The 22,613-nt window shown below is 34.5% G+C and overlaps 1 protein-coding gene across 11 annotated transcripts in view; it reads left to right on the top strand.

Annotated features, from left to right (window-relative positions):
• Positions 1-22,613, top strand: part of LOC136144354 (serine/arginine repetitive matrix protein 3-like) — a 139,158-nt gene that overhangs the window by 81,441 nt on the left and 35,104 nt on the right. Inside the window, exon 5 of one of the 11 annotated variants that reach the window (XM_065904723.1) lies at positions 8,287-8,325. The exons of the other annotated variants lie outside the window; for them this stretch is intronic. The gene's annotated coding sequence lies outside the window, so the exon portion shown is untranslated. The remainder of the gene's footprint in view (positions 1-8,286; positions 8,326-22,613) is intronic. 11 annotated transcript variants of the gene reach the window in all.

The raw sequence follows: 22,613 nt of genomic DNA, 5'->3' as shown, positions 1-22,613 counted from the left end.
AAAACCACAATGAGGTACCATTTCTTGTTTCTTGAGACAGCTATATCACTGTGAACTTGCCTGTTAGAATAGCTTTTGCGGCATCCCATAGATTTGGACTGTTGTGTTTCCATTTTCATTTGTCTCAGATATTTTTTGTTTTTTTTAAGCTTCTCTTTGATTTGTTTGTGGAAATTGGTTGTTTACTATCATGTTATTCAGTCTTCTTGTGCTTGTATTCTTTCTTTCCAGTTTTCTTCTTGAGATTAATTTCTAGTTTTATTCTGTATGGTCAGAAAAGAGGCTTGATACGGTTCCAGTCTTCTTAAATTTATTGCGACTTATGTTTTGGCCTAACATGTGATCTATCCCAGAGAAAGTTCCATGTGCACTTGAACAGAATGTACACTCTGCCGCTTTTGGATGGAATGGGGATAGTAAAGCTCTCTAGTATTATAGCATTGCTGTGTATTCCTTCCTTTATTTCTGTTTTTATTTGCTTGACATATTTAGGTGCTCCTATGTTGGGGTGCCGTAAGTGTTTTCAAATGTTACGTCCTCCTGTTGGATTGAATTCTTAATCATTGTGTAATATCCTCTCTTCTCTTTTGTTGCAGCCTTTGTTCCCAAGTTTATTGTGCCTGATATGAGTATGGTGCCTAGCTTTCCTTTGTTCCCGTTTGCATAAAATAACTTTTCTGCCCTTTCATTTTTAGTCTATGTCTGTTTTTATTTCTGAGGTGAGTCTCTTGCAGGCAGCATAGAGATGGCTCTTGTTTTTTATCCATTCAACTATCCTATGTCTTTTGATTAAGGCATTTAGTTCATTTATACTTAATTATTGATAAGTATGTACTTATTGCCAATTTGTTAATTGTTTTCTGATTTTTTAAAGAGTTCTTCTCTGTTCCTGTCTTCTCTCTTCTTCCCTTGTGGTTCAGTGGATTCCTTTAATGTTTTGTTTGTATTCCTTTCTCTTTATTTTTTGTATATCCATTGTTGATTTTTGGTTTGTGTTTACCATGTTGTTCATATATACTGACCTGTATAAATATCGATCTGTTTTGAGTTGATAGTCACTTACATTCAAAGACATTCTAAGAGTCCTACATTTTTTAACCATGCCACCCAATTTTATGTTTCTAATACCAAGTTTTAAATTTTTAAAAAATTTTATGTATTCCTTAACTGCCACAACACTGTACTATAGTTAATGGTACTACTTTCCTCTTTTGTCCTTTTTTTTTGCTAGCTTTTTAAATGGCAGATCAACTTGCCTTTATTATATATTTGCCTTTACTATATATTTGCCTTTACCAGTGAAAATTTTTTTCATATATTCTTATTTATACTTATAGTCTTTTCTGCTTAAAGATGACCGTTTATCATTTTCTGTTAAGTCCAAGTTAGTGGTATTGAACTCCTTTAGTTTTTGTTTGTCTGGGAAGCTCTTTATCTCTCTTTCAATTTTAAATGATAAACTTTCTAGATGGAATAGTCTATGTTATAAGTTTTTTCCTGTCAGCAGTTTAAATATATCCTACCATTCCCTTCTGGCCTGTAAAGTTTCTGCTGAAAAATCATCTGGTAGTCTTCCCTTGTATGTGGTTAGTTATTTTTCCCTTGCTACCTTTTAGATGCTCTCTTTAACTTTTGCCATTTCAATGATATGTCTTGGTGTGGATCTCTTTAGGTTCATCTTGTTTGGGACTCTGTGCTTTCTATGAGTAGATATCTGTATCCTTTGCCAGGTTAGGGAGGTTTTCAGCCATTATTTCTTCAGACAAGCTTGTTGTTGTTGTTGTTTTTTGTCTCTTTCCTTTTTCTCCTTCTAAGACACCTATAATGCAATTATCAGCATACTTGATGTTATCTCAGAGGTCCCTTAAACTGTCCTCATTTAAAAAATTTCTTTTTGCTGTTCTGATTGGGTGATTTCCACTACTCTTATCTTCCAGATTACTTATTCATTCTTCTGTGTTGTCTAATCTGCTGTTTATTCCCTCTAGTGTATTTTTTTTAATTTCAATTATTGTATTCTTTAGTTCTGACTGATTCTTTCTTATATTGTCTAAGTTTTCGTTGAAATTCTTTTCTCCTGAGTTCAATGGGCATCCTTATATCCATTTCTTTGAATTCTTTATCAGGTAGATTACTTATCTCCATTTCTTTAGCATTTTTTCCTCTCTGGTTTTATTTGTTATTTTGTCTGAAACTTTGTTTCTCTGGATTAGGTGAAACAGCTCCTTCTCCTGGTCTTGAAGGTGTGGCTCTGCCTGGCAGTACCCTCTGTGTAGAGTACTAGAGCCTGATGGCTTTGGCAGACTTGCTGGAGCTAGAGTGGCCAAGTGCAGGCCCTAGGGAGCGCTGCATCTGAAGTTGACTTGACGGGGCAGCTGAGGCTGGAGCAGGCCCAGGTTAGGTTATTCCTTGGGGAGTGCTGTGCCCAAGATCATATTGGTAGGACATTTGGGTCTGAAGTGTACCCTGGCTGGGGGCAGTTTCTAGGCCACGGTTTCCTTGGTGCAGCTGGAGCCTGGAGCAGGTGTGGGCCTGAGAGTCCTGGGGAGATCAAATGATGGCTCTCTCTGATCCTTTGGTCTCAGAGAGAGCTCCAGCAGTTCTCTTTCCATTTTGCAGACGCTCTAGGATTAGTCAATGAATTCCTTCCTGTGCACTCTGGGTGCCCTTTAAAACTGCGATTTTTTTCACTGTCTCCCAGGGTGTGTGATTCTGCACTTAGGGCCCTAACTAAATACCCTCCCTTCTGCAAATTCCTGTGTCAGGAATGGGGCTCCCATGGATCCTGTGTTTCTGTCTTTCCTGCCCATTTCTATGTGGTCCTTCTGTGTGCAGTAGTTGTTCAGTCAGCCCATAGTCTTTTTCAAGAGGAATTGCTCTATATGTGGGTATGGATTTGATGTTCCTTGGGAGGTGAACTTAGGGTCTTCCTTAAACATCATCTTGTACCTCTTCAATCTCATTTTTTAGTTTCTTAAGTGATAAAATAATAGTAATTTTATTGCTACTTATTTTTGTTAGCTTTTATCTTGTGTTACATACAACATTTTAACCCAAGAGAAAAACAGTGGAAGAAATACAATTAAATCTTTCTTTAGACTACTTTAAGTGACTCTGTAACCAGAAAGGGTTAATTTTGAATTTACACTGGATCTGCTTCTGTGACTTTAACCCTTTTTGTTATTATAAGCATACATAATGGCCTGCCTAATGGAAATAACCTGATCCCACCCACCTGTGAAGGACTGTGACATTCTTGAGTACTTTGTGTGGCAAATAAAGCCCAGGGCCCCAGGAATTCACATTTGGGGAGGTGGAAATCACAGAAAGATGTGACATCTTTGTTGATATGGCAGGAGATATTCCATTTTACACCACCCATGAAATGACTGTGAGGAAGTGAAACAAACACATCCCCCTATCTGAGGCTTGCCATTCTAGGAGATATTTGCAGGAATTAAATAGTCTTTTTACTTTGTTTCCTCACTTCCGCCCATTTCTGTTCTTTAAAAGAATCTGACATCCAGGCTCCCTTTCTAGTCCCAACACTTCATCTGGGATTCATTGACTTATCTTGTGGTGAGCAGAGCGAGCTTGAACTCAGTAACAACTCTAAGGCACCCTAAAAGATATTAATACTATCAATACTATGGTTTTCTTTTGTATTATAAGACTTATTTTTAAAGAAAGTTTGAAGCATAATACTTCAGTTATTTTTTAGAAGACTACTTAGAAAATCCAGTGTGAAAATGGCATAATGCTATTTAAACTTGTGCAGTGATCAGCAAAGTTAAAAATGAAATGTTTTCTCATTGACCCTTAATTGAGGTCATGGAGGTTTACTGATGTCAGTAAATGTCTAACTGACATTTACTGGCATGTTTATGAAGACATGAGGAATGTGAGAAACTTGGTGAAAATCTTAGTATTGACTTTTTTCATACTTCAGGCTATGACATTCACTGTCATTTTCTTTATATATTCATGATGTCATCTGTGTCAAAGTTATATCAACTTTTTTATATTAATAAAAAAGTACTATATTAATTTTACTTGAATTTATGATATATATTTAAAAACGAATTTAGGTGGAGACAATAAAACAAAATTAATAGGGAAAATAAAATTAATAAGGAAAAATGGAGTTCAACAAAGTAATAACCTAAGGTCCTGTAGTTGTCACTATTCCACAGTGATGTGGAGTTAAGAGAAAAAAACTGAATGTTTCGTCTGATTGAATATGGAAAAGCCAGTCTTTCATCTACATGTTTAAAACAGGAGCACGTCTTTTTTCAGAACCTGTAAACCAACTACTTGAAAGACTGACAGCTGAGTGAAGAGAGCACAACCTTATATTTGGTTTCAGGTAGCCAGAGTTTTAATCACAGTTCTGGTGATGAGGGGAATGAAAGATTTGCCTGTCACACAGCAACTTTACCAGACGTAGCGTAATATCTCCAATGCTATCCCAGTAGTTTCCTGCTTCTCAGCATTCTTCACACACATTCTACACATTGTATTAAGAGAAACTCTATCAGAAAACTGGGCTTTGAGTTGTTTGACATTTATTACAGTCTACAGGAATGACTAGATAAAGCAACTACTAATCACTGAAGCAGTGTGGAAGAATTGTATCTTTAAAAAAATACTAAATGTATTACAAAAATTTAAGTGCTACACCTTAGAAGTCTCCTCATTTAGGCAGAATATTCAGAGTCATTGAGTTTCTTCTCATGTAGTTTTGTTTGTATGTAAGCTGCCTTATTGAGAATTGGCACCATTTAATGGAGGTATGTGCATCCAAGGTAGAAAAGGAAGCTGACTGTAGCACTTAGTAACCTATGTACCTGCATATAAGGTATCTTTCTTTTGCTGGCAAGGAAGAGACAGTCATCTTTTTATCATGTGCCCATAGATTTTTTCTTTCGTTCTGTATTCTTTTTTTTTTTTCATTTATTTTTATTAGTTGGAGGCTAATTACTTTACAATATTGTAGTGGTTTTTGTCATACACTGACATGAATCAGCCATGGATTTACATGTGTTCCTCATCCCGATCCCCACTCCCACCTCCCTTTCTACCCGATCCCTCTGGGTTTTCCCAGTGCACCATGCCCGAGCACTTGTCTTATGCATCCAACCTGGTGCCCATAGATTTTGACTCCTCTAGAAGGATCAAAAGTAGTTGAAGAGTTGTTTTTCTTTGAGATACCAAAGATGAATATTCAATTAACAAGAACAACAAGAGAAAAATAACACAAAAGTCATGATATGTAAATTAAGACTGCCTGGGAACAAGTATTTAAATGGCAAAGCTAGAAATACATTAAAAACACCTTATGTTTTTTTGTTTTCAACCCATGAACAAATAAATGTAGAAAACATGTTTATCTGTTTAGCAGCACAAACAGTTTCCATAATGCATATATTGAAAGAGAATGTCTATTTCAGAACACTCAAGATAAGGAGATATGGTTTAAAAAAAAAAAAAAAGAAACAGAAGGGAATAATAGCAGAATTACTTGAATAAAAGCAGTTCTGACAAAGTTGAGGGTGGGGTTTCTCCTATAAGGTTCAAGCCATGACATGTCCCCAGTTCTGATTTCTTGAGTAGATGTCATATGAAAAAAGTTTCCCTTGGATTGTAGAATTCATAGGGTGGGCTTACAAGCGTCATTAACATCACAGCAGTTTATTTTCCTCACAGACAAGCCTGTGTGATCAAAGTAAGACATAAATTGTTAGAATGCTTTGATAATTATTTATATAAAGACAAAAGATAAAATGTGGGTTTTGTGTTTATTTCATATTACTGTCTATAAATGAATAGAGGAATTCAGAATTTCTTTTTATTTGTTCGCTTTGATTTTATTAACTTTCAGGGATACCTAGTAATATTTGAAAAACGAATATTTAGTCTTGGAGAAATAATTCATTCATTTTTTTCCTTCTAATTATTCAGCGTGGGGATATTGAGTTTCTTCTTCATATTGTAGTCTTCAAATCATAGTCATGATGTAAATTTAGCAATGATACTGTCTATCTTCTACAACAGTTTCGAGAAATATATACCGTATTTAATTTCTAGCATCCAAAAAACACTCCTCCTGATTTTAAAGTTGTAAAATAAATTTAGAGAACTTGAGGAGAACATTTCCAGAATAATTTATAACTAGTTGAGTGTTTTGAAATGAATTTATTTTCCTTAAAAATTAGATGTCCAATAATAGCCATATTTGTATACACAAATATGCCTTATTTTAGAAATTTATATAGTATACAGTTATATATTACAAGATTACAAATGATGGGAATAAATTGTTTTTTCCAAATAGAAGGCAAAAGTCCAAATAGAAGGCAAAAGGAATCTTAGGATTCCTAACTTACCTCCATTACCTGGTCTTGACTAAAAGCTTAGTTTCTCCTTCCTGTCTTTGGTGAAAAGCATATAAATATTTACATTTCATTTTGGAAACTGTATTTTTAAGGGTCATATCTTACCTAAAATTTTGGCGAGATTGTTATGCTGTGTGAATTTTCCCCATGTACTTCATTTTCATCTTATTTTTTCACTTTAAAATAATTGTAGTTTATAACTAGATTTGAATATATAATTTGTACTTTTTCTTAATGGGGAAAGACAAAAATCAAGTATTAGAGATGAGATTAAAGCAGAATTAAAGAAAAAACTAAAGTACTGAAAAGAAGAGCCACATACATGATTCTATGGAGATTATAGTTTAAATCTGTGTAAGTACAATATCACTATTTGAAGAACATATGGTGTTTGAAAGGATCAAAGAAAACCACACCATACCTTAAAAGCAGTTATTTAAGTAGACTGTACAACATGTGACCTTTTGTGTCTGCTTTCTTTCACTTAGCATAATGTTTTTAAAATTCATCTTAGTTGTAGCAGATATCCTTTCTATGTCTGAATACTCTGACACACACACATACATACACATAAGGCTCAATACACACACGTACATACACAATACATACATTTCTCAGTTTGTTTATACATTTATCTGCTGATGGGCATTTGGGCTTTTTTATGTTTTGGCTATTATGAATACCACTACTATAAACATTCATGCACAAGTTTCTATATGGACATATGTTTTCCTTTCTATTAGGTATGTACCTAGAAGCAGCATTTCTGAGTCATATGCTAATTCTATGTTTAACTTTTTAAGGAACAGCAAATATTTTTTCCATTGCAGCTATACTGTTTTACATGGTCACTAGTAATATTCAAGGTTTCATTGTATTTTTCTACATTCTTGTCAACACTTGTTAGTTTTTAGTTTTTGATTGAGGTTGTCCTAGAGGGAATGAAGTGCTTGCTGAGTATTTGTATGTCTTCTTTGGAGAAATGTCTATTCACGTCTTTTACCAATTTTAAAATTTGGACTACTCTTCTTTGTTGAGTTGTAAGAGTTCTTTACATATTCTGGATATTAATCCTCTATCAGATATGTGGTTTGCCATTTTTTCCCTCCATTCCTTCACATTGTTGGTAATGTTCTTTAATGTACAAAAATATTTTAATTTTTATGAAGTATAATTTGTCTATTTATTATTGCTTATGCTTTTGGTGTCAAATCTAAGAATCCATTGCCAAATCTGAGGTTATAAAGATTAGCCTTGTGTTTTCTTCTGATAGCTTTACAATTTTGGCTCCTAGCTTTAGGTCATTGATTTACTTTTAATTAATTTTTGTATAAGAAGTAAAGTATGGGTCCATCTTCATTATTTGTATGTGGTTATCTATTTTCCCTTGCACCATTTGTTGAAGAGATAGTATTTCCCTGTTGAATGGTCCTGTCAAAAGTCAGTTGGCTATGGTTGATTTGGTTTATTTCTGGACTTTCAATTCTATTCTTTTGGTCTCTGTGTCTGTCCTTATGCTGATACTACAGTCTTTTGGTCACTGTAGCTTTGTATTAAGTAGTAAATTTTGAAATTGGAAAGTGTGAGTCCTCCAACTGTGTTTCTCTTTCTCAGTATTGTTTTGGGTATTTGAGGTTCCTTGCAGTTTCATATAAATTTAAGGAACTATAGTTCACTTTGTGGAGTATTGTCATACTAACAATATTAAGTCTTCCCATTCATGAACATGGTATATATTTCCATTTATTTATATCTTCTTAAATTTTTTTCAGCAATATTTTGTAATACCTAAAGTATAAGTCTTTTGCTTTCTTGGTTAAGTTTATTTCTCAGTATCTTATTCTTATAAATGCTATTGTAGATGGAATTGTTTTTTTAATTTCCTTTTCAGATTACTTATTGCTGCTGCATAGGAAGAAAACTGACCTATGTAAGTTGATCTTGTATCCTGCAACTTTGCTAAATTCATTTGTTAGCTCTGATAGTTTTTTTGTGGATTCTAGGGGATTTTATATATATAAAATCATGTCATCTGCAAACAGTCTTACTTCTTCCTATTTCTAAAAGACATTATCAATTTGGATACATTTTCTTTCTTTTTCTTGACTAAATCCTCTGACTAGAACTTCTAGTAAAATGTTGAATAGAAGTGGTCAAAGTGATATTTTTGTCATATTCCTGATCTTAAGGAAATACTTTCCTTCTTTTACTGTTGAATATGACTGTGAATTCCTTATAAATTCTCCTTATCGTGTTAGGGAAGTTCCCTTCTAACCTAGTTTGTGGGTCTTTTTATTGTGAGAGGGTGTAGAATTTTGTCAAATGTTCCACTTGTGTGTTTTGAGATGATAATGTCATTTTTTTTTTCCTTTCATTCTCTCAGTAGGGTTTGTATTACATTGCTTTTCAGAAGTTCAACCTCGATGGAATTCCTGACTTAAATCCCATTTGGTCATGGTGTATAACTTTCTTTAATATGCTTTTGGATTTGGTTTGCTAGTGTTTTATTGAGTAATTTTGTGTGTTTATTCATAAGACATATTTATCTGTGGTTTTCTTATGATATCTTTGGTATTAGTTATTATTTTTGGTATTACTGACCTCATAAAATGTGCTAGCTTTGTCAGTTTTTTGGAAGAGTTTGAGAAGGAATCATGTTAATTCTTCTTTAAATATTTGATAGAACCCACCTCTGAAGTCATATGGTTCTGACTTTTCTTTTTGGGGAGATTTTTATTAACTGATTCAATCTCTTTTCTTATTATAAATCTGTTAAGATTTTCTACTCTTGGGACTTCCCTGGTGGTCCAGCGGTTAAGACTCTAAACTCCTTACGCAGGAGGCGTGGGTTCCATCCCTGATCAGGGAACTAAGATCCTGTATGCCACCTGGTGAGGAAAAAAAGATTTTCTTCTCTTTTGATAACTTTTTTTTTTACCCCCAAGGAATTTGTCCATTTCATCTAGATTGTCTAACATGTTGGTATAAAACTGTTCACAGTATAATCCTTTTGATTTCTTTGAGGTCAGTAGTAGTTATTTGCATCTCCTTTCTTTTTTTCTTAATCTTGTTAAAGGTTTGTAATTTTTGTTGATTTTTTTCCCAAGGAACCAGGCTTCTGCCTCATTGATTCCCTCTATTGCTTTTCTCTATTTTGTTTCTCTCTGCTGTAATCCTCATTATTTCTTTCTTTCTGATGACTTTGTGTTTAGTTTCTGCTGCTTTTCTAGTTCCTTAGAGTGTGAAGATGGGTCGTTTATTTGAAATCTTTTTTTTAGTGGAGGTGTTTATAGCTACAAATTTCCCTCCAAGCAGTGATTGTGCTGCATCCTTTAAGTTTTTGGTGTGTTGTGTTTTTATTTTTTTTTATATTTAAGTATTTTCTAGTTTCCCTAGTGATTCTTTCCCTGATCTTACATTGCTTAAGAGTGTTATTTAATTTCTGTGTTTTCGAGAGTTTTCCAGTTTTTCTTTTGTTATTGATATCTAGCTTTGTTCCATTGTGGTTGGTTCCATTGTAATCACTCACTATATAATTTTGGATATTTTGAAGTTTTAGAATTATTTTATGATCTAACATATGGTCTATTCTGGAGAATGCTTAACATGCAGGTGAGAAGAATATATGTTTTGCCATTGTTAGGCGGCATGTTCTTTATTTGTCAGATGTAGTTGATTTATAATGTTATTCAAGTCTTTTATGAGTGATTTTCTGTCTACATGTCCTCTGCATTATTGAAAGTGGGCTTTTTGAAGTTTCCAACTATCATTGGAGACTATTTCTTCCTTCAGTTATGTCACTGCTTGCTTCATACATTTTGAGACTCTATTGTTTGATATATATATATAATTGTTTTAGCTTCTTAGTGAATTGATCCTTCACTATAAAATGTCTTTGTCTCTTGCAACAGTTTTGTGTGTAAAATCAATTTTGTCTGATATTAATAAAGGTAGCCAGATTTCCTTTTGCTTACTGTTTATAAAAATGAATTTTGTCTGATATAGGTAGCCAGGCTTCCTTTTGGTTACTGTTTGCATGGAGTTTCTTTTTCCATCCCTTGACTCTTAAGCTGTCTGTGTCTTTGGGTCTCAAATGAGTCTCTTAAAAGCTGCATATAGCTGTATTATGTTTTTAAAAAAATACTCTGCCAATATCTGTCTTTTAATTGATGAACTTAACTCATTCACCTTTAAAGTAATTACTGATAATGAAGGATTTATATCTGCAATTGTGCTATTTATTTTCTGTATTATTTTTTGTTGTTCCTCAGCTTCTCTAATACTGACTTATTTTGTGTTTGATTGATTTTTTTTCTGTATATCATTTCCCTTTCCATTTCTTTTTACATATATTTTTAGGTATTAGTGGTTACCATGGGAATTACAGTTAACATCCTAAATTTATAAAACTCTAGTTTGAATTGATACCAAGTTAGCTTCAGTAGCAGACATTGACTCTACCCCTTACTGGCTCCATCTTCTCCTTGATGTTCTTACTGTCATAGATGGTGTTTTTATGCATTGTGTGTCTGTTAACATAGATTTATGATTATTGTTTTATGCATTTGTCTATTAAATGAAATAGGAAATAAACAAGAGGAGTTACATAGCAAAAATATAGCATTATTAGGTTTTATATTTATTTGTGTAGTTACCTTTATCATTGTTCTTTATCTTTTTTGTGTAGCTTTAAGTTACTCTCTAGTATCCTTTTATTTCAACCTGAAGGACTCCCTTTAGCATTTCTCATAGGGCAGATAACTAGTAGTGAATTCCCTTAGCTTCCATTTAGCTAAGAATGTCATAATTTCTTCTTGAATAATAATTATGAATTATTTGAAGGGTTGTTTTGCTGAATGCAGAACTCCTGGTTGACATGTTTTTCCTTTCAATCTTTAAATATATTGTTCTACTGCCATTTAGTCTCCATGATTTTTGATGAGAAATACACTTAATCTTTTTGAGAAGCCATTTGAGAAGCCATTGATGTGATCAATCACTTTTCTCCTGCTGCTTTCAAGATTCTCTCCATCTTTGTCTTTTAGCAGTTTGGTGATAATATATCATGATGTGGATTTCTTTGAGTTTGTCCTGCTTGGAGTTTGTTGAGGTTCTTGTGCTCAGTCGCTTCGGTCATGTCCGACTCTTTGCAGCCCCATGAGCTGTAGCCTGCCAGTCTCCTCTGTCCATGGGATTCTCCCGGCAAGAACACTGAGTTGGGTTGCCGTTCTCTTTTTCAGCTGAGGTTCTTGGATGTGTCTATGTATTTCATAAAGTTTAGGAAGATTTTGGATAGTATTTCAATTTTTTTTTCTGCCTTTTTTCCTTTCTGTTCTCCTTCTGGGACTCTCATAATATATATGCTGATATGCTTGATGGTGTCTCATAAGTCTCTGAAGCCTTGTTCATTTTTCCTTGTTTTCTTTCTAATGCTCAGACTGGGAAGTTAGCAACTGCCCTATCTTCAAATTTGAAGACTTCTTCTTGAATCTGTTGCTGAATGTGTCTTGTGAATATTTAAATTTCACCTGTTATACTTTTCAAATACCAAATTTCTACTTTGATTTTTGAAAATAGTTTATTTTAATTCTTTGTCCATGATTTTCTTTAGCTCTTTTGGCATATTTAAAGCAGTAACTTTCTAGTCTTAGTCTTGTAAGTTAATGCCTGGGCTTCCTTAGGATGATTTCCATCAATTTCTTTCTTACATTTTATGTCCTGTGAATGAGTGTTGCATTCCTACTACTTCATGTGCTTTGTAATTATCTGGTTGAGATCTGGACATTTTGAATATTGTAATTCTGAAAATCTGGTTCTCCCACTACACCAAAGACTATTCTTATATGATTAAGTCTGCAGTTATTCATTTGTTTAGTGACTTTTCTACATTTCTTTTTTTTGAAAAGCCTATATTCCTTGTCTTGTGTGGTCACTGAAGTCTATGTTCTGTTATCTCTGTGGTCAGCTAGTGAACTGACAGAGATTTCCTTAAATGCCTGGTTACTCTTATTAAGAGTAAAAAAATGTAAATGTAAAAGGAATTCTGTCTCTTTAACTTCCTGCAGTGGTGCCAGGGAAGCAGTTCAAACCATTAAGCTTGAATTAATAGCCAGCCTCTGTGCTGGCCACTTAGTGACCTGCCAGGTAGATCAAAACACAGAACTCTGGTTTTTTGAAGGAGAAGATCTTACTGTCCACCTTGATGCCCAAAGGTTGAATCAGGAGTGGAGGATTATTGCTGCTTATGCATGATATTGCAATTCATGAAAATTTGCTGGCTTCTTTGTTTGTCAAGCACTTCCCTGGATGCTCCGTGTGTTCAATTAGATCCTAGGGTTCTAAATTCTAGCAGTTCTTGCAGCTTAATAGTTGTTTTGGTGAGGGGGCTGACTCTAGAGCTTTATACTCTGTGATCTTCCATAATATCATTCCCTTCCATGGTCATTCTTACAAGTGTTCGAGTTTGAGCAATATGTTTTATTGTTACCCATCGGTAATTAAATGACAGGAGCAAGGGAAAAGATGAAAACAAGTTCTTACAGAGAAAATAAGCCATGAGAATCATCAATAAATATCACTTGCTCAAAGAGTATATAAACTGTCAGATAAACGCTACAGAGTTTTCCTAGTATCAGTTCCATATAGCTCCTCCCTTTAAAGAAATTTTTATTCTAGTCTAGCATCAGTATTGTGAATGAAAGTCTTTGTTGGAAGGCTTGACAGATGACATTGATTTCCATTGTGAATTTAGCTGTGGAGCATTGTCACTGTAACATGTGAACTGAGATGTGGATTCTGTGGCGCAGCCTTATCTCTTGCTGCTGACATGGGTGCCATATTGTCCGTCTTTCTACTTGCTCCCCTTTCTCAAATCTGTGGGTGGGTCACGAACAACTGCTTCGTGGCTGTGTGCAGGCCTTATGTGGAGGCCTGTTACAGACAAGGCTCATTTAACTGGGCAGAAAAGTTGCTGCATTGGCTTCCCTCCCATTTCAGAAAGCTGAGTACGTGAGCTCAAGCTCAGTCTATACCAGCTTGAGGAGCAGGATCCTAGGGTTGAAAATCAAACTAGGGGTTTGATATTTGGTGATAAGTAGCATTGCTTTTGGACTTTTGAATCTGGTTATAATGTAAGGAGGTACTTTTTTGAACATGTATTAATATGCATTTACTTATTCTGAAAATTCACTAGACTTCAGCTGCTGAATCCCACAAATGGTAATGCTCATCAAAGTTTTTGGTAATTACTCAGAAGAGAATAATAGATATCAGGAAAAAATACTTTCAATAAGAGATCTTGCGTTCGCTGGCAGGCTGACTGTCTCTTCTGCTCTTTTATACATACTCAATGCTTACAGGTATTAGCAAACTTAATCTTTAATAATGTAAGTGAATAAAAGTGGAAATGACTTGTTTACCTTTTTTTGATCTGTATTAAACATGTATAGCTAATTTTGGTAAACTTAGGTGAAACAATTTGCTATGGTTGAATTTTAAATGCTGGAAAAAGAGGGTTATGAAAAAACGCCGATCAGAATATTAGCTATATCATGTGAAAGGACTGAACATAGTATCTTGATAGTATAAAAATTTCCTTAAAAATGTTTTTATTATAATTAAACTATCTAAATTAAAATTATCTACTAAGAAACAAATAGTTTTAATCTTTTCTATAGTTCTCTATGTGATGTTAATGCTGTGTTCATTTGTATTGATGCTTGAGTTTAATATTACTTTCTCTAGTATTAACATTGCCAATACTATAGCTTTGGTAATGCACATTTGAATATTTAATTATGTTTCTATAAACAGCTTCTCTAATGCTACATTTTCAGTGAATATGATGGGCCTTCTGTTAGTGCTGGCATTTGAGTGATCTTGCTTTCTATTTTTCTGTTACATATACGATGAGAAGTATTCCCACCTGAGATTTCCCTGAAGTTTCACTTGGGAAACAGAACCTAATTTGAAAGATGTTTTCTGTTGTATGTTGCTCAGATCAAGCTTTGCATTGAATCAAGCCAAATGATGAAAACAGTCCAGCCTTCTTTCCAGCAGAATGCAATTACCTCTAAGGCCTATAGTAAAAGACCAACTAATTGAGAACACTTGTCTTTGTTTTCAGTTAGCAAAGATTCTTAGTTAAGAGTGTCCATTTTTTAAATTCAAAAAGGTGGGTTTACTTTTAATGAACTAAGAGTTGGGAGATCTTAAAATTAAAGCATCTGCAGGTTACCCTCTTCCTCAAGGGAACGTACACTACTCCTGCACTCCTGTGAAGTAATAATGAGATACCATAAGCAAACAGTAGATGATTCATGTCAGATGGCTCTTCAATAATGTTAGGGGGGAAAAAAGCAGCTGATGTATGGGATATTGAAGGCAGATTAAGTTGTTAATGTATATTAGTATATTCTTAATTTCCTTTTAATTGAAAAAGACATATTGACTTTAATTAGAACCATTTCACAGGAACTGTCAATTAGCACATGTCAAACTAGTTAATTCAGAACAGAATTCTTTTAATTAGGGTCTGCTTTCCCTTAACTATGGGGCCAATGAAATCAGCCTTTCCTTATCTAGATTTTAAATGTCTCTAAGACATATAATACAAATGTAGACTCTTATCTATTATTAGAAGCCCATATGGATAACATTAAAATGATGATGCTGGCATTGTTCATGCAGCACAAATCAGAGTCCCTTTATGACTGTTAGAAAAAAAATGGCTTTGAACAAAGACTATTTTAAATACCAGATTTATCCTACTTTAAAGAGACTACAAAATTTATGACATGCATGTTCACATTTAAAGTATTATTTAATACGTCTGCTCAAATAAATGGGCCTATTCAAACGTTTTGTGTGTTCTATCAGCCGAAGACACATAAAACATTGTCAAGCCATACAGCAACATTTTTCCCTTAAATGAACTGTAATCAAAAAGGGAAAACAGACTGAATGAATTTTTTTTGCATGACATAAAAATAGCATTGTTAACTTTCATTGCATCCAGAGATTTAATACCAATAGTTGATACAGTGACTAAACCACTGGTAGTGAGCTAATGTGAGCTAAGTAATCAGACAGTGTAAAATCTGCAACTTGGCTCTTGCTTAATGTAATGATGTGGAATTATAGCGTTTTAGTTACAGTTGGCATGAGGATCGGCACACAGAATAAGCTTGGTGGGGCAGGCTGTGTGGTGTTCACCTGCAGAATAGATACGCTTATAATTTTACAAGATAGCTTTAAGTTACATGTAAAGAGAGAGTTAATAGGAGATCCAGCTTACTTTATCATGTGAGGTTTAGTCACTGTGTTACTCAGTTATAGCAAGCAAGGGTTACAGAAATTAATAAGTATATTAATAAGTTAAACTTGAGATTCTAAAGATAATTATCTAGTAAGATATTATGTGTAATCTCAACTTGTTCATCTTATTGTAGGTACATTTAACTTCATAACAGTAGTGTACCTTTCTAAAGTATGCTATACTGTAACTATATCAGTGGTTACATTTGTCCAACTGAATTAAATGAAGAACTGTAGTAATTTTCTAATATACTGATCAACACAGGCAAAAGAAGAAGGGCAATAAACAAATGAAAAAATGCTACCAAAAAACTCCATTCTTTTTCTTCCAGAGCTGACCGTTCTCTTCTGAACTATTTCTATAAGCTACCTTACCTCTCTGTGTTTGACAGTGACAAACTCTCTGTTTCAGAGTGACAACCTACATTCAGCATGTCCATATTTTGTTTAGATCTGTAGCTTTTAACTTTTTGGTGTCATTTGAATCTCTGATGAAATATATTACTCCTCTTCCCAGAAAAATTCACATACTCATACATGCACTAAAATATTCAGGATGGGAAATCTTAACTTCTTAAAAAATAATCTGGCACAACTTGCTAAAGGATGTAACCTCAGTTTGATAAAACTAACAACTTGTAATTTTGCAGGCCCTATACTTGGTTCTGGGAATATAACAATGAGTAAGATAAAACCATAGCATCTGACTCCCTGTGACAAATTATTAGCACATTTTCAGAAATTACTGTATGATTCTTATTGTAACCGCTTTTATTCTCTGAACTGTTTAAAGTTTTATCTGTATTTACAACTCTTCTACAAGTATTCAGTCTGACGGACAATTTTACATAAAAATTGTTTGACAGAGGGGCTTCGTTGGTGGTTTAGTGACAGGCCAAAGAGTTGGCCTGTCAATGCAGGGGACGCGGGTTTGATCCTTGATCTGGGAAGATCCCACATGCTGTGGAGCAATTAAGCCCACGCACCGCAACTCCTGAGCCCGTGCTCCAGAGGCTGGGAGCCACACTTCTGAAGTCTGTGCACCCCAGAGCCCATGCTCTGCAACAAGAGAAGCCACCGCAGTGAGAAGCCGAAGCACTGGAACTAGGGAGTAGACCCGCTTGCCACAACGAGAGAAAAGCCCATGCAGCAACGAAGACCCAGCACAGCCATAAATAAAGAAAATTATTTTTAAAAATTGCCTGAAAAATATAATTACTAGATCATTAGTGGAGGTTAATTTTATGGCTTTAACTCAACAGATTTTATTAATCCTTTTAATCTTATTTATAGTTCTATTTTGGTTAATAATCACAGGTAATATTAATATCCTAATTTGGACCCACCTTTTATTTCTGTTTATTCATTTAGATTATATAATTTACAATTATTTACAAAGAAGGCATAAAGCATGCTAGTATCATTTTTAAAAGTTAGTTTCATTTAAGCTTAAACTGTTGCTAACGATCTTGGGTGGCAGTGCTACTTAATTTCTTGATTATCCATGATAGGTTATCCACGCTGTGCCAGGGTTTAAATTTGAATAGTGGCTGAGCTAGGTCTGTGCTGTGTGTGTTAAGTCGCTTCAGTCATGTCCGACTGTTTGTGACCCTATGGACCATAGCTCACCAGCTCCTCTCTTCATGGGATTCTCCAGGCAAGAATACTGGAGTGGGTCGCCATGCCCTCCTCCAGGGGATCTTCCCAACCCAGGGATTGAATCTGCATCTCTTATGTCTCCTGCATTGGCAGGCGGGTTCTTTATCACTAGCACCACCTGGAAAGCCCAAGAAAAGTCTAGTTTCCAGGAATATTAACACACCCAGTCTTAATTCCTTTCTATCTTAAAAGGGGTATATTTTTTGTCTTTAACAGTGTACTATAACATAATGAAATAAATATATAAAAATATAAATAGATATAAATGTTTACTTATACATATTTATAGATATATATGTAAACACATAAATATATAAATGTATAAATAAATATATAAATATACATATGCTTAAGTATACTTATGTATTTAGTATGTTATTTTAGTCCAAAGTTGCTCCTTGGTTATCTGTAGCAATTTAAATTCCTTTGTCTATTTTAGCTTATGAAAAATTGATCCTTAGTGTTTTTGCCAGCAACAATTTTGACCTTAGGAAGTTTATAGAACACATGGGCCTTAACTTAGTTTAATTATCTTAATGGTATAGTGGTAGAGGTTTTATATATTGTTAAAAATAGGCAAAAATTATTCATATCATGTGTTTGTGAATCAAAACCATAGCCATTTAACTCTGACTTTGTTAGCAGAATTTTAACAGATTATTTAAACTATTAAAAGCTTTGATTTCTAATAGCTTTATCCAAAGAGGAGCATTCTAGAAGTCCCTAGAATGCTTCATTTAAAGGAAAGTAGCGTTGAAGTTAAAATTTTTAGTGGTTAGATTTTAAGAGTTCAAATAGAAACTTTCTCAATTATTTTATCTTCTTTCTAGATCCTTAATCAAGTTGTATTGATTTTATTAGGAGCTAAATGCATCACTGTGTGTGGGATTTATGCTTCCTCTTTATATATGTAATCCCTTCTCCGTTTTCTACCTAATGATAAACAATTGTCTGGCATAGATTAATTATATATTGTAATGTTTATTTACCTGTGGCCGTGTCAGGTCTTGTTTGTGGCATGCAGGCTCCAGAGTGTGTGGGCTTGGTAATTGCAGCATGTGGGCTCAGCTGGCCTGAGGCCTGTGGGATCTTAGTTCCCTGAGCAGGAATAGAACCCGTGTCCCCTGCCTTGTAAGGTGGATTCTTAACCTCTGGACCACCAGGGAAGTCCCTATTATATTATAATTTAACAAATTTAATTTTTTGTAACTTGAGTGTGTTCATATAGCTTTTGGAAAGTGATAGATATTTGTTTCTATTTTTATTTTTATCAGCCAATCTCAATTAGTTTGGTTCAATACTGTATTTATTGAACACTTCTAATTTCCAGACACAGTTAATGTTAGGCATTATCTTATTGAATGTTACTTGAAGCATTTATTTGCTTTTATCTTGGCTATGTGGAGTCTGTTTATTATTAATGTTCAGTGAATTAGCTATTGGCTGTTTCAAAATTATTTACTTAGTGTTTTACAATTGAAATATTTTCAAGGCCATAATCTTATGCAGGATGAATAATCCCTTCATTACAGTTTAACTGTTTCCTTCACTGATATCTTTAGAAGGTTCTGCATATGGAAAAGCTTATTCAAATTCTAGTATCACTATTTACTAGCTTTGTGTACTTAGATAAATTACCGAACCTCTCTGAGCCTCAGTTCCTTCCTCTGAAAAACAATACCTACATTACAGTATTGTAAGGATTAAATGAAATCTGTTAAGTGTTGAAATATGTAAAACTTTGGTTTTCCAATGGTTTTGTGCAGATGTGAGAGTTGAATTATAAAGAAGGCTGAAAGTGAAAGTCACTCAGTGGTGTCTGACTCTTTGTAACCCCATGGACTGTAGCCCACCAGGCCTCTCTGTCCATGGAATTGTCCAGGCCAGAATTCTGGAGTGGGTAGACATTCCCTTCTCCAGGGGATCTTCCCAACCCAGGGGGATAGAACCCAGGTCTCCGGCATTGCAGGCGGATTCTTTACTGTCTGAGCCACCAGGGAAGCCTGAGTGCCAAAGAATTGATACTTTCAAACTGTGGTGCTGGAGAAGACTCTTGAGAGGCCCTTGGACAGCAAGGAGATCAAACCAGTCAATCCTGAAGGAAATCAATCCTGAATATTCATTGGAAGAGCTGTTGTTGAAGCTCCGTTACTTTGGCTATCTGATTCGAAGAGCTAACTCACGGAAAAGAACCTGTTGCTGAGAAGGATTGACGGCAGAAGGAAAGAGGGCGGCAGAGGATGAGATGGTTAGATAGCATCACCACCTCAGTGGCCATGAGTTTGAGCGAACTCCGGGAGGTAGTGGAGGACAGAGGAGCCTGGCGAGCTATAGTCTGTGAGGTCTCAAAGAGTCAGACGTGAATTAGCGACTGAACACCACCACCAACAACAGAAAAGTATTTAGCATCATGTCAGTTAACATTTTCAGTAAGCATTTGTTCCTGTCCCCTTTCCATGCAAGTTTGTTGTACTAACTGTCTTTTCTGGGAAATACAGCTACCTGTTAAATCAATTCACTCTCAGATGGAAATACAAATTGTTAACATGAGTGCTCTACTAACGTGATTACTGACGGCTATTAGCAGGAGAACTGTAGCCATGTTCCTGGTGCTTGAGGAAAGGCTAGCTGGTGACAGTCATCTACTTTTGACCAGCCATCTTTTCTTCTCTGTGAATGTTCTCTGACTGTCAGTGAAATGGCTTCTAACAAAACCCCTTAGTTTCTAATAGTTCAGTATAGGACATTAAAATATTCTTGAATAGCAGTATTAGCTCCTGAAAATACAAAAGAGGTATATAAAAATAACCTATAATGATGCCAACCACAGGTAATTGCTGTAAATATTTTGGTATGGTTTATGTATGTGTGCTGAGAATTTTAAGTCATTACATTCTATTCATAATTGTGATTTAAATGGCTGCATGGTATTTATTTTAAATCTAAGCTTTGTTTTGAGGTTTGCATTTTTTTCCTTCTAGTAAGTCATGCTGGAATACACATCTTTATATATATAAAAACTTTATTTCTGATTATTTCTTTAGGCTGATTCTTAGGAATAGAGTTACTGGTCAAAGAGAATAAACAGTATTATTTTATAAATGTTATCCCAAATTGCTTTCTAGAAAGGTATCAGTTTATACCCCCATGAACCCCAAATGTGACTTTCTGACAGAAGAGAGTTACTTTTTTGAATATACAGTTTGGCTGGTAGTTAAGACAGTTGATTTGTGTATAGTTTTTTGCTAATTGATTCTTGTGCAATTGATTCAATTTGGCACTTATTTAGGAAGAGGCAAAATAACATTCTAATGACCAATGGGATCTTGCCTGAGATTTTAAAAAAAGATGGCTTTTAGTTTAAAAGTAATGGTTAAAGTAATATTTGTTAAGTGGTAACTAGTATGCCAGTGTGCCATAGTCATATCTTGATTTTTTTGTATGTGTTATGAGGTCTCTTCAGGGCTAAATGCTATAGTGATTTTTAGAGGAAAATGAGATTCTTCTAATGTGCAATTAAAATATTTGCATTATTGGCAGTATACATAATAGAGAAACTTGAGGGTAAAAATCAGGTCATTTTATTTTGTAGTAAAATCAAAAATAGGAAAAATATGCTAACATGATAATATCTAATGAGGGAAATGTTCTGTGCAGATGTCTGTTTTTCTATTAATCTCTAAAATGACTATATACTTTTATTTATGTGAGTAACATCAGATACAAACATGTTGCTAGGAATATATATCTACTTAAAAAAAGATAAACACAACATGAGTTTAGAATTTTAATACTGTTTTAAAGGTGATTTAAACCTTTGGATAATGTAAGTTTTGAGATTTCAACAAAGATCTAATATCTATGTATGCCACTTCTGAGAGTTATTTAGATATTTTTCTCTTGTATAACTGCATTTAGTACAGCTTCTAACACAGAGAAGTAAGAACTGAGTCCTGTATGATGTATCATTTATGGGGCACTGGGAAAAATAATTTTACTTTGTTATTTTTGAAGCCTCCTTCTAGGCACACTGGCAACCAATTTTATCTTTATTATAGTATGTAGATAACAAGGTCATATGCTTTTCAGTTAACACAAAGGGCACATGAAAAGAAAAGAGAACTATCTGTTTTGCTTTTGTCGTTAGTGGTAGTTGCTCTGTTGTGTCCGACTCTCTGTGACCCCGTGGACTGTAGCCCGCCAGGCTCCTCTGTCCTTGGAATTTCCAGGCAAGAATACTGGGGTGGGTAGCCATGCCCTTCTCCAGGGGATCTTCCTGACCCAAGGATCAAACCTGCTTCTCCCGAACTGGTTGGTGGGTTCTTTACCGTTCTACCTCCACCAGGGATGGAGTTTTCATATTATCTTTGTACATTGGACACCTTTTCATGTTTATTATACTATGCTGATAGCAGTGTCACATTTCATTAACACCAAATTAGTGGGAAGGAAAAGCAGAATGTTTTGTTGCTCTTACTATTGTTTCAGATTTTTGTCCTGTAAATACTTAACTTTTATGATAATGAATTATTTCAGAAGGGGAATGCCTTAGGGAGATATGTTTTGTTTTAAGCCAGAGTAGGCTGCTAACCTAAATTTGGACATATCCCTTCCAAGGTAAATATATTGTGATATTAATATGGATAAATATAAATAGTTGTATTTTGCACTCTTGAATGTCAGCTTCATTGAGGAGTGGGAAGAGAGATATACATGCACAATGATCACCCTTTTGCATTGAAATTGTCATTCTTCTGTCCTGGAACTAAGCACAACAAATAATAAAGTCACCCTGCTAGCTATACATACTTTACACTAACTTCACACTAACCCTATTGGACTTGACAGTACAGGCTTGTATGTACAATAACAGAGACAGGGAGTGTGGGTTTGGAGAGTTGAAGAGATGAAACAGGGATATATGTAGAGGAGGTTAATACTCTAGGCTTTTGATTTTTAATTTGTATAATTAACTTTTTTCTGTCTCAAGTCTTAAATATAGAGTTGTAATTGGGATTAATTTAAGCATAGTTACCAAAATAATGGAATAAATAATTTAAGATAGGGTATCTTGTTTGTTGTTGAATATATTGATTAGCTCTAAGTAGGTTATCATGTTAGTTTATAAATCTTAATGCTTTGTCACTTGTAAATATGCTTGATATTAAAAAAATTTCTCCTTGCTTTGATTTTTCTTTGGCATCTAAAATTAATGGGCAAAACATGAACTTCATTATGAATTTC

This window comes from Muntiacus reevesi, chromosome 1 (genome assembly GCF_963930625.1).
Source record: "Muntiacus reevesi chromosome 1, mMunRee1.1, whole genome shotgun sequence".
Classification (NCBI taxonomy): domain Eukaryota; kingdom Metazoa; phylum Chordata; class Mammalia; order Artiodactyla; family Cervidae; genus Muntiacus; species Muntiacus reevesi.
This window is presented reverse-complemented; position numbering and strand designations above follow the sequence as displayed.